This window comes from Tachypleus tridentatus, unplaced genomic scaffold (genome assembly GCF_004210375.1).
Source record: "Tachypleus tridentatus isolate NWPU-2018 unplaced genomic scaffold, ASM421037v1 Hic_cluster_2, whole genome shotgun sequence".
Lineage (NCBI taxonomy): Eukaryota > Metazoa > Arthropoda > Merostomata > Xiphosura > Limulidae > Tachypleus > Tachypleus tridentatus.
The window spans coordinates 37,084,520-37,098,244 of NW_027467782.1; the positions used below are offsets into that span (position 1 = coordinate 37,084,520).

General features: G+C 36.7%; 1 long non-coding RNA gene across 1 annotated transcript in view; it reads right to left on the minus strand.

Annotated features, from left to right (window-relative positions):
- Positions 1-907: 907 nt before the first annotated feature.
- The window catches only part of LOC143242949 (uncharacterized), a 37,583-nt gene continuing 24,765 nt past the window's right edge, over positions 908-13,725 (minus strand). Inside the window, exon 5 of the long non-coding RNA XR_013023479.1 lies at positions 908-1,389. This is a non-coding gene — a long non-coding RNA (uncharacterized LOC143242949). The remainder of the gene's footprint in view (positions 1,390-13,725) is intronic.

Here is a 13,725-nt window from a genome sequence, read left to right on the forward strand (position 1 = left end):
TGAAAGAAAGTCCACTTTCCAAAAGCGTCTGGGTTATTGATTTTTCTATTCTTTTAAACGTTAGGTTTTAAAAAAAACACAATTAGTCTACCTAGTCTGCAATCGTAAACCTAAACCAGAGAATTTCCTTTGTGCTCACAACTAATTATCTAAACATAGTATATATGATACGTCTATAAAGTACCTGTTTAAAGTTTTAAACTTGTCATGCAGCTAAATATTTAACATACACGTACATTGGGCAGAAAATCATACTTACTTCAATGGTGTAACAGTAGTAGGAATCTCAGTTGATGTGCTTCTTGTGTGTTTGATACCAGTAACGCTTCGCTCTTTAGCCATTTCATTAATTAAACCTTTCATAATATAATTAAGAGTTTCTTTCAGTACAATATCATGCATAAATTTCTTTCTTGAGCGAAAGGAAAATTGTGAATTGTTTTAGTGTGCTCTTCTGTGCTTCTTGTATGATTGATACCAGTAACGCTTCGCTCTTTAGCCATTTCATTAATTAAACGTTTCATAATATAATTAAGAGTTTCTTTCAGTATAATTTCATGCATAAATTTCTTTCTTGAGCGAAAGGAAAATTGTGAATTGTTTTTAGTGTGCTCTTCTTTGTTGGCGTCTTTGTTCACGGGTATATCAATTTTCTTTAATTCAGAACTACTTCCGTACGAAGGCCGCTGGTCTAGTCTGTAATCGTGGTTATACTTTTCAGGATTATTACGATTAGATCCAACTAAATCACGATATTTTTTTGAAGCATTCATTATCCAATTGGCTAAATATTGATACATTTGTTTATTTTTATGCGTTACTGGAGGGATGCCATTCTGTTTATTGTACCCTTGATTTGCTCTTTTCAGTAGTTCGATTTTATCCCAAAAGTTTCTGGATTGTCCCATTATAACTGAAATTGTTTTTAGTGTGCTCTTCTTTGTCGGCGTCTCCGTAATTAAACTTTTTGTAATGTTTATTATGAGTTTTGTTTAGAAATTTGTATATACTTTGATCTTTCATGGGTATATCAATTTTCTTTAATTCAGAACTACTTCCGTAGGATGGCCGCTGATCTAGTCTGTAATCGTGGTTATACTGTTCAGGATTATTACGATCAGATCCAACGAAATCAAGATATTTTTTTGAAGTATTCATTATCCAATTGCCTAAATATTGATACATTAGTTTATTTTTATGCGTTACTGCAGGGATGTCATTCTGCTTATTGTACCCTTGATTTGGTATTTTCGGTAGTTCGTTTTTATCAGTGGAAGAAGACTTGTCAGGATAAAGATTGTCATATATCTTCTGTCCTTCCACCACTGTGGCAACCAAAACCAGGCAAGCAAATCTAAGAATACGTTGCCAAAACATGGGTTTGTAATTCTGAAAATAAAGTGAACAAATAGATAAATATTAGTGATGATAATCACCTTTCTTTTCATAATAGTAATAAAAGATTTAATAAAAAAACAATGATGAGTGTAATACGACAATAATATTCGAGTTTTTGTTTCTTATAATATAACACGAACCTTTAAGACTTGAGTGTATAATGTAGCACGTTGCAGAAGCTGGTGGTCGCTAGCACAGTGTTTAATAGATCACTAAATACATTACACTAACGTAAAGTGGCCTGAGTGTGGCATTGTCGTTACCATAGCAGATTAGGGAATCGAGGATCTCGAGTTCGAGATATGATGCTGACAAACACGATCTGCGTTTCATGTTGTGGTGTGTTATAAAAGTATCAGCGAATAGTGCTATATATTTAAGGATAGCCACCCCAAGGATTCATATCCATTGGGACCATGAGATAAAGAAGCCAAAAACGTTACTTCGTGCCACCCCATACGTGTAAGAGAAAACTAAATGTTTGTCAAAAGACTTGTTTAAACTAAGATTAAACCTAATGTAAAACATTAAAATGATATATATAACGGAGAGAAAATGAAACGTATCGATTATTTAAGAAAACACTGACAAGGTGTTGGAAGTGTTAAAACTTGTGTATAAATAAGGGAACAATTAATAATATATTACTCAAAGCTGTCCTCGTATGTTTGCTAACTAAAGTATTAGGTTTCGCGTGGATTATTAGGTTGATAACTATGTCGGCATTTAGTTTGTTAGTTTGTTTTTGAATTTCGCACAAAGCTACTCGAGGGCTATCTGTGCTAGCTGTCCCTAATTTAGTAGTGTAAGACTAGAGGGAATTTTAAACTTAAAAAACAAAAACAAATAATAAAAAAACAAACCTCTTTAATTGATGGACTCTCTGTAGTAGCAAACAGCAAATATTTGATCAACTTCATGGCTCAAGTTTTAATTCGATACTTTCAGTCTCTTTCTTAACAACAGCATTAGGTTAATAATAATTACTGGGCAACATGACGTATAGACTATTGTTGGAAGGCATTGTTACTAAAACGCGCTCTCTCGCTTATGTATGCATCGTTATATTGGGAACACTTTGTTTTCTCTTTACACAGACTCATTTATTAAAAAACATGCGCGATCTTGCACATGCGTGTCTGTCTGTCGATTTGCTAGTACGATAACACTGAAGTTTTACAGTATTTGGTGTGACGGGGATTCGAAACCGCGACCCTCGGATTACGAGTCAAGTGCCTTACCAACCTGGCTATATCCCATGTGTGTGTGTGTATGTGTGGTTTTTTGTTTTTTTTCTCAAAGCCACATCTGGCTTTTGCTGAGTCTATCGAGCGGAATGAAAACCCTAATTTTAGCGTTGTAAATCCTAGACTTCCCGCTATACCAGAAGGAGACATTAGAGAAGAAAAGCTTTGTTTATTATTAAGTTTGTTTGTTTGTTTGTTTTTTTGGAATTTCGCACAAAGCTACTCGAGGGCTATCTGTGCTAGCCGTCCCTAATTTAGCAGTGTAAGACCAGAGGGAAGGCAGCTAGTCATCACCACCCACCGCCAACTCTTGGGCTACTCTTTTACCAACGAATAGTGGGATTGACCGTCACATTATACACCCCCACGGCTGGGAGGGCGAGCATGTTTAGCACGACGGGGGCGCGAACCCGCGACCCTCGGATTACGAGTCGCACGCCTTACGCGCTAGGCCATGCCGGGCCGTTTATTATTAAGAACGAAGTTAAATCATGGTCTATCTGTGCTCTGCCAACTGCCGATATTAGAACCGAAATTTGTGTTGGAAAGACTGGGTATGTACAATTATACATATAATTAGTATAAAATTTGAAGTTCTCCAGTGACACAAGGGTATATTTACGGACTTACGATAAAGCTAGAAACCGTGTTTCGATACACGTGATGGGCAGAGCACAGATAAACCATGGTGTACCACTGTTCTTAGCTTCCAACAAACTAAAAAACAACATTTCACTCTTTCGAGGGCGGTATATTGAATAAAATAAATGAAGATATAAATATATAAAGATCAATATGACCGTAATATTCATATGGGGCTGAGCGGTATACGTTAATTCTTCGTTTCTTATGTAAACCAAATTATTGACATATTCAATTTATAATGTTTGAAATTTTGTCGGTAAGTCATTTTGTTTGTGTTTTTATAGTAAAACCACAATTGATTATCTGCTATGGCAACCTAGAGGAATCCGGACTATGGCGTTGTGTGTGTGTGTTGTTTTTTTTCTTTCAGCAAAGCCACATCGAAATCGAACTCCTGCACCACTTTGAAGTGATAGAGATAATACGAGAATTAGTGTTACACTGTGTGAAGAGTAAAAGGACAGAAACTTTGTGTTAATAATAAATATATCGGCTGTATTCCAATCTTCGTTTTCGTTCTTTATATTTACGCAACACAACATATATATTTTTGTAATGTTGGAAACTGCACCTTTACACAGGAGATCTTGTAATTTATATATTGAAGGAAGCGATTCTCTTTCTACGACAAAATTGAGACACTAATACCTTTTTATTCAGTTTCGATAAATTTCTTGTAAATATGGTTTATAATAAGACAGCCATTTCTCTGATAGACTGTAAGAGGGTGATTTGGTGTTCTATTGCGGAAATCACTTGGCTATCTGCGCGACTGTAGAGGAAGCGTTTATTGGCATTGTAAACTTTTACTGAAATGCTACGAGAGAAAATCATTTAGTCGCTGTGGACAGTAACCAGAGTAGAAAAAAATAAGCGGCATCTAACAGAAAAATTTTGTCTTCACACTTTGGGCCCAAAGCTACCCTCGTATGTTTGCTAGCGAAAGTATTAGGCCTCGCGCGGATTATTAGGTTTATGCACTTCGTCTTTTATGGGACGTTATACGTTTATAAAGGTAACCTTTACTCTTACTTGTTCTACGATTTTAAACTTAAAAAATGGAAACAAATAATGAAAACAAACCTCAGTAACCAACGGACTCTTTATAGTAGCAAACAGCAAATATTTTTTTCAAATTCGTAGCTCAAGTTTTAATTCGATATTCTCAGCCTCTCTCTTAACAACAATATCAAATTAATCATAATTGCTAGGCAACATGACGTATAGACTATTGATGAACGCACTGTTACTAAAACTCGCTGGCTCGCCTAAATATACATTGTTATATAGGGAATCACTTTGTTTTTCTTTCCATAGATTGTCTCATTAAAATCATTCGCAATGACGCGCGTGCGTGTCTGTCTGTTGATTTGCTTGTACGATAATTCAGAACTGACTGAATATTAGGTTTTAGACTAGTAGTGTGGCATGGTTTCATCAATGAATTATTATTGAGATAATTAAAACAGTAGAGACATTCAAATATAAACTAAACTTGTAAGTTACTGTTACAAAATACAGTAGCTTTCTATTCTTATAATGTCGCAATTTTTTGTATATTTTAGTCCAAATATGTCTTTAATTTTCAATAAACACTAAACTACTGTAAGTGAGAGGAAGCCAAACTATTTAAGTCACCCAGTATTTTGCTATGACATCAGTGCATGACCAACAGACAGGCAGACGCACATTCTGTGTTACAGTATTAGAGAAGGTTTTTTGTTGTTGTTGTTTTTTATTTCGCGCTGCACGAGTGTTATCTGCGCTAGCCGTCCCTAATTTAGAAGCGTAAAAGTAGAGAAGGCAGCGAGTCATCACTGCCCACCGCCAACTCTTGGGCTACTGTTTTACCAACGAATAGTATGACTAACCGTCACATTATAACGCCCCTCACTGCTGAGAGGGCGAGCATGTTTGATGTGACAGGGATTCGAAACCGTGACCCTCGTATTACGAGTCGAGTGCCTTAACCACCTGGCTATACTCTATGTGTATGTTTTTCTATCTGTTGAGTCCACCGAAGAGAATCAAAACCCTGATTTTAGCGTTGTAAATCCTAGACTTATCGCAATACAAGAGAGGGACATTAGAGAAGGAAAACTTTGTTTATTGTTAAGAACAAAGTTACATCATGGGCTATCTGTGCTCTTCCCACTGCCGATATTATAACTCGAATTTGTGTTGGAAAGACTGGATATGTATAATTATATATATAATTAGTATAAAACTTGACGTTCCCCAATGGCACATGGGTATATCTACGGAATTATGATAAAACTAGAAACCGGGTGTCGATATACGTGATGGGCATAGCACAGACAAACCGTGGTGTACCACTGTTCTTAGCTCCAAACAAACTGAAAACAACATTTGACTATTTGTAGGTCAAAATATTGAATAAAATAAATAAAGATATAAATATATATGAAGATCAATATGACCGTAATATTCATATGGGGCTGAGTTGTATACGTTAATGTTCGTTTCTTATGTAAACCAAATCATTGACATATTCAGTTTAAAATGTTTGAAATTTTGTCAATTAGTCATTTTGTTTGTTTGTGTTTTTATAGTAAAACCACAATGGACTGTTTGCTATGACTACCTAGAGGAATACCGAATTATGGCGTTGTGTGTGTGTTGTTGTTTTTTTATTTCAGCAAAACCACATCGAGCTATCTGCTGTGTCCACCGAGAGGAATCGAACTTCTGATTTTACCGTTCTAAATCCGTAAACTTATCGCTGTATCAGAGAGGGCCTGTGGCATTATAAGTTCATAGACTCACCGCTGTTAATTAGTTTGTTCCCAAGGTTAATTAACATTTATAATAACCGATTCATTAGGATGGTGTTACAAATGTACAACCAAATGATGAACATGTATTAAGGAAATTTTCTAGAACATTCGTCTTTAGATAAATTTGGAAAAATCACAGGTAAGGTGTTTATAAAATCAGAAAACTGGAATTGCTATTGTTGGTGCTTTCATCACTACTATATTGTCCAAATGCCTTTTAGTCATTGAAGTATGCCCCTAGTTAATGCTCTAGTGATAAATTATTAAAGCAAAGACTGCAAGTTTCTGTTTGCCTTTGACACGAGTGTTATGAATATAATAATGGTTATATTACAGACATCCAATATTTTGGAGTCGTGTGCTTGCGGCTTATACTGAAAACGTTTACTGCGAAACGAAAAAGCACAAGCCATTTTTCACTTCATCGAGCACTGTTCGTATTGTTGAGAATTCGTCAACAGAAATCATTTCAAATAAATATAGGTCATGAGTATGTCGCATCATGACTCGAAAAAAGTACATCACAACCACTTGATAGGCTGCATGATAACGTGGATGAGTTTTCATGGCATATTTGGGGAAATATATTCATTTTCTCAATGTCATAATCCTGGCCACAGTTTGGTGTGACAGCAGATTCAACAGACACATTGAAATTGATTAATAATTGAAATAAGAATATTAAAGTAATTAACTATCAATGTTATTTTAGTGATAACTATGGAAATTTAATTTTAAATACTACTTTTTGGAAATAGGATTGTTCAAGAGACTTCATGGTGCAGAGAAAGGGCGGTGTTGTAGGTTATGTTTTCCAGCTAAGACACTTGTATTTTTTCCTTTATTACCAGAGGGAATGTTGATGTCAAATGTAAGCACTAAAATTAATGTCCCATATTTTCTGAATTAGGTGAGTATATGTTGTTGAGATTGTTAATTGATTATTATTTCATTTAATTGCAAAGTTCAGTATTTTGAAATTTAAATCATGCTTTTAACAATGTACTACGGATAAAAAAGTGTCGTATGTAGAAAACATAAATACTTCTCTTTTGAGGCATTACATAACCGTGACATTGTATGTACTAAACATTAATAATTCTCTATTGAGGCATTACATAGCTGTGACATTAGACCTATCATCGCCCAAACAGTAAGTATATGTTACACAAATTTTGAGTCAACAGTTTATTATTTATTTATTTATTGCTCATCAACCTTACATTGACTAAACGATTATAGCCAACATGATGCTAACAATATTTCAGCTTCTAATAATAAATAGATAATAGAGCAATGTTACTCCAACACAAGCAATTTTTTTTTAAAGTTGGTCCAATATCTGATCGTTTAGATGGCTATACAGAAGAACAATATGAATTCTGATGCAGACATTAAAACGATGAGAATGGATAAAAGAATCAGAAGTTAAGAACACACAAAGGTTTATGTTAGACCTCAAAAACTAACTAAAGAAAATCTGTCAGCTCTCTCGAGGTCTTTATTTTGCTATTTACAAGCAACAGCAAACTCACCCTGAATTGGAAAGGACCATTTGAAGTGCAAGAAATGCCCACCAGACTGGACTGTAGGGTGAAAGTAATCAGAAGAGCAAAATCTACTACGTCAATCCATTGAGGAATTACTTTGAGATGAAAGAAAATCTAATGAATGCAGTTATTGAGGCACGTATGGATATGGCAAGTATTGATGTCATAGATGTAGTACCAGAAGATAGTGGCTTTGTCATAGGAGATGAAGACCCATTAGATATAAGACTACTGGGTAGAGATAAGACATACAAGGACGTCAATATAAGTGAAGAACTGACTAGCAAGCAGAAAAAAGAACTATAAGATCTACTCTTCCAGAAAGATGTATTCACAGATAGACCAGGTAAGACATACTTTGTGCAACGTAAGATCAAGACATGAACAAGGATTCAGTAACGGCGAAGTCTACTCTATGCATTGAGAGACCATCAAGGAGACTGCAAATATTGGTTCAGATTGTGAGAGTAGATTTTGTGGATGAACTGAAAACAGGCTGTGTATATATTATATATATAAAAGATTTAATTTTTTTCTAAGAGGGGCTTGTTGTGAGATATACGCACTGTTTGTTTTAATTTTATTACGAAAGTATTTTTTATTTTGTACTGTGCGAGCATTAAAGTAAGTTATTTTAGAAGCGATAGTTATGGTTTGCTTATGAAACTGTTTACGAGTTATTTATTGCAATGTTCAATTGTTGTAAATTTATGTCATGTTACTAAGACTTCTGAATTTTTCTCGTTACTTTAAGTGAGTATTGCCACATCATAATGTCTCGTAGTTTGTAGAAAGTTCTAGGTCTTAGCCAACCAATATACACTGCTGGCCAAAATTGTAAGGCCAATGAACATAAAGAAAAAATATGGATTTTGCGTTATTAGACTCAACCACTTATTTGAGTAGAGCTTCGAAAGATGAAAATAAAAAGGCAAAATAAAATCAAAAACGTTTTTTGCATTTAATAGGAAAAATGTGAACACTATGAAATTAGCCGAAATACTAACTGGTCAAAGTTTAAGACCATACCAAAGAAAGTCCTAAACAGGGTAGGAAATGCCCAACAAGAGGTCTCAACAGTGAGTTGCACGGCCGTCATAGTGAATACCTTGAAACATTCGCTTTGGCATGGTCGATATAAGCGTTTGCAGAAGGTTCGCTGGAATGTTATTCCAAGTGGTGAAGATGGCTTCACGAAGATTATGCACTGTTTGAAGTTGACGTCCATTTCTATAGAGTTTCCTTGTCATCCATCCACAATCATTTTCAATGTGGTTCATTTCGAGAGAACACACTGGATGGTCTAAAAGAATCACGTTATTCGACACAAAAGTCCTTTGTCCTGCGGGCATTGTGGATTGCAGCGTTCTCCTGCTGAAAGATCCAGTCATTTCCACACAAGCGAGGGCCTTCAGTCAACAAAGATGCTCTCTCCAACATGCCAATGTAGCAAGCTGCTGTTTGACGCCCCAATATAACCTGAAGCTCCATTGTTCCATGGGAGGATAAAATACCCCAATTTATGATGGAACCTCCTCCACTGTGTCGTGTAGAAAATGTCTCTGGTGGGATATCCTTATCGTGTCAGTAACGTTGGAATACTAATTTCATAGTATTCACATTTTCCTATTAATCCTAAAAGGTTTTTATTTTTATTTTCCCTTTTCTTATTTACGTCTTTCGAAGCTCAACTCAAATAAGTGGTTGAGTCTAGCAATGCAAAATGCACATTTTTTTCTTTATGTTCATTGGCCTTAAAATTTTGGCCAGTACTATATGTGCTAATTTTTCTGGCCAGCAGTGTATATTTATGCAACCAAATTAATAGAGAGAAGTAAGTTAATGAAAGTTATATACGTTAATAAGAGATGTAATTAAACAGGTCCAGACTGTGTTTGTATATGTAGCCATAAAAAATATATAGTGGCAACTTTTAAAGTATAATAATCACATATCATATTGTAATAACAGAGTAGAGATAAATTATACATTTTGCCAGTTGGTTTATAAAGTAACTGAACCAGCCCGTGTGGACTCATGATGAAAAGAGACGTATATTTAAATCTCTGGATATAACATTGGTGATTAATTGTGTAATGAGCATGTGATATAAGTTTGAATTGCTTTTGATATATTATTTTAAAATAATCGGATTATTTCTGCTGTTCATCACAGACACCTACTGTAAAGAATCGCGTGGCCCTATAAAATCCTGATACCCTGTAATCTAGGGCTCTACTGCAGGGCCAACTAATATCCACTGTAATTCGAAAATGTCAAATGATCAAGATCTTAAACTTGTACATTATCTGTTGTTAATGACCTAGTCGATTTGTTTAGTTACGTAATTGCATATGTATTTATGGTCAGGAGGTGACTGATGTTCGGAACATCGCTAACACTCTAGGTGAAAGCTTTTGCCGGGTATCTAGCACTTCTGCTTGTTCCTCCACCTTCCTGGCCATCAAGACTCGGGCAGAGCGATCACCTCTTTCCTTTTGAACTGACTGTTTCTTTGACTATAATTGTCCCTTTACCCTGGTGGAACTAAAAATGGCCCTTCATCGGTCTGCCAGTACGTCTGTTGGACCTGATGATATTCATTATGACATGCTGCACCATCTATCTCCTGCTTCTCTTGATGTCCTTCTGATTGTTTTCAACCGGATCTGGCAGGAGAATGTTTTTCCTGATGCCTGGCGCCAGGCTATTATTTTACCTTTCTCTAAGCCAGGGAAAGATCCCAAGATTCCTTCAAACTACCGTCCAATTGCTTTGACGAGCTGTCTCTGTAAAACATTAGAAAGGATGGTTAATGCTCGTCTTGTTTGGTTCCTTGAATCAAACAACCTCCTCTCGCCCACCCAGTGTGGGTTCCGTCGACAGCACTCCACCACAGACCACCTAATTCGTCTTGAAACATCCATCAGAGAAGCCTTTCTCAACCGCCAACACCTTGTATCAATATTCTTTGACATAGAGAAGGCTTATGACACAACATGGAGGTATGGCGTTTTGCGAGACCTCCATACATATGGGTTACGTGGCCATCTACCCATGTTTATTAAAAAAATTTTAATGGACAGGAGATTTCAAGTTCGTGTGGGTTCGACACTTTCCCGTTCTTTTGTACAGGAACTTGGAGTCCCTCAAGGCTGTGTATTGAGTGTTACACTCTTCAGTATAAAGATAAATGCCATCACTGAACAACTCCCTCTCACTGTTGCGAATGGGCTGTATGTCGACGACTTTCACATCTCATGTCAGTCATCAAACATGAGATATATTGAGCGGCAACTACAAACCGCCCTCAATTGTGTACGGAAGTGGACTATGGCGAACGGCTTTAATTTCTCTCTTTCCAAAACTGTATGCATGCACTTTTGCCGTCGACGGGTATTCACCCTGATCCTGAACTTCATATCGGTGAAGTTTTGCTGCCAGTGGTCCCGGAGACCAAGTTCTTGGGGCTTATCTTTGATCGTAAACTGACCTTTATACCACACTTAAAGCAGCTTCGGGTCAAATGCACAAGAGCACTGAACATCCTCTGTGTTCTCTCTTCTACCAGTTGGGGGGCAGATCGCTGTTCAATGTTAAAGGTATATCGTGCTCTTATTAGATCGAAACTTGATTATGGATCAATGGTCTATGGCTCTGCCAGACCCTCGGCCTTAAAGATGCTGGACCCCGTTCAACACCAAGGACTTCGGCTCTGCACTGGGGCTTTCCGTACCTCTACAGTTCAAAGTATATACATTGAATCTCATGAACCTTCTCTACACCTTCGCCGTTTGCAACTATCTTTACAATATACTTCGAAACTTCATTCCTTACCAAAGCATCCCACCTGGAAATGTGTTTTCCTTCCTCGGTGGGCAGTACTTTTTTCAGAACAGACGATCTGTCATTGCTCCGTTTGGCCTTCGCATCCGGGAGCAATTGGATGAATTGGGTCTGTCCTTGGATAACATTGCAGATTCCATAGGTCGGCCCATCCCACCATGGCTTATTACAGCCCCCAAATGTGACCTTTCTTTCAGTCACCTAAAAAAGGCAGATACTCCAGATTGGAAGTACCGTCTTTTATTCAATGAATATCTTTCAAACAATCATTCAGTTCCTATTTATACAGATGGTTCCAAATCAGGTAATTCAGTGGGCTCTGCTATGGTTTGCTATGGGTCAGTAGTTGCGCACAGAATCCCTTCTACAGCTTCTGTGTTCACTGCTGAACTGTATGCCATTTCTCTTGCCCTGGATCATATTGCAGCTGAGCAGTACTCCAACTGCACTATTTATACTGATTCGCTTAGTTCTATACTTGCCTTGGAATCGCTACACGTTAGCTCACATCCTATTCGCTGATATTCGAAACCGACTGGCCCATTTCTCATTAGCAGCTACTTCAATCCAGTTTTTCTGGATACCAGGCCATGTTGGTATTCGCGGGAACGAGCTTGCAGACATGGCAGCTAAATATGTCTGCTTCAGCACCATCACTCCTATGCCTATTCCGTACATGGACTATGGTGTTGTCTTCAAGGCTCGGCTCCGTGCCAGCTGGCAGTCCACTTGGAATGAGCAACGTGACAACAAACTTTTCAAATCAAACCCAAAATTGGACTTTGGCCATCTAGCTTCCGTAAAGCTCGGAAGGAGGAAGTTGTTCTCACTAGGCTACGCATTGATCACAGTTTTTTAACTCATCATTTTCTTTTATCTGGAACTGATGCACCAATGTGTAGTTTGTGTAACACTCAAATCACTATCAGCCACATTTTACTTTCTTGCCATCGTTACAATTCTCAACGACGGCAAAATTTTAAACATATTTTTTCCCAGGGTCAATCTGTAACATTGGACAGAGTTATTGGTGATGGTGACTCTGTCCACCTTGATAATGTTTTTAATTTTTAATGGCCATTAACCTTTTAATCTCATTTAAGTGTTGCATATTTATTCATTACACCTTTTTAATTGTGGTTCCTTTTTTACAGTTTTAATCTCTCTCCTTCAATTTGACATTGGACAATGGCCAGAACATTAAATAACTCGACACCAGGACTGGAAAGGCCAACTTCAGGTGACTAACGCTCCTGTTTGAACTATCCGTTTGAACTACTCGTTAGTCATCCTGGCGAGTTGTTATTATACTTTTGCTGCATATCATTTCACACTTTTACTACTTAACTTTTTAGTACAGGCCATATTGACTCATAACCCGGAACCAGGACTGGAAAGACCAACTTCAGGTGACTGACGGTGGTTTTTATACTTACCTGTTAGTCTTCCTGGCGGGTTATGATCATTACCATTCTGCTACAGGTAGTTGACAATGGATGTCAACATTGGTTTTTACGCCATTTTCTGTTTTAATTGCCGTTTTGCTTTTATCTTCAATTACTTTTACAAATTTTACTCCATTTACTTGACTTTATCTTTTTACTGGACATTTGGCTACTCATTATTACGATTTTGCGGAGTGTCTTTTAAAACTTTTATTCTTTTACATTTTGATAATAGCTGCTATGACACATAACCCGGAACCAGGACTGGAAAGGCCAACTTCAGGTGATTGACGGTGGTTCTTGAACTTACCTGTTAGTCTTCCTGGCGGGTTATGATCATTAACATTTTGCTAGAGTAAATATTTTACAACTTTGAAGACTGGATGTCATCATTGGTTTTTACACCATTTTCTGTTTTAATTGCTGTTTTGTTTTTACCTTCATTTACTTTTACAAATTTTACTCCATTTACTTGACTTTAACTTTTTACTGGACATTTGGCTACTCATTATTACGATTTTGCGGAGTGTCTTTTAAAACTTTTATTCTTTTACATTTTGATAATAGCTGCTATGACACATAACCCAGAACCATTTTTTTTACATTTTTACCGAATGTCTGGCGCAGATAGCCTCGCTGCTTTGTGCCATAAAACACTAAATCAATCAATCAATCAAAGCATATATATTTATATATATAAATATACACCTAAATAAAGGTGTTGAAGTATTTGCAGTGAACAGTGGCTTTTATAAAAACTAATAAATACTTATTAATTGTATTCTAAATGATGCTC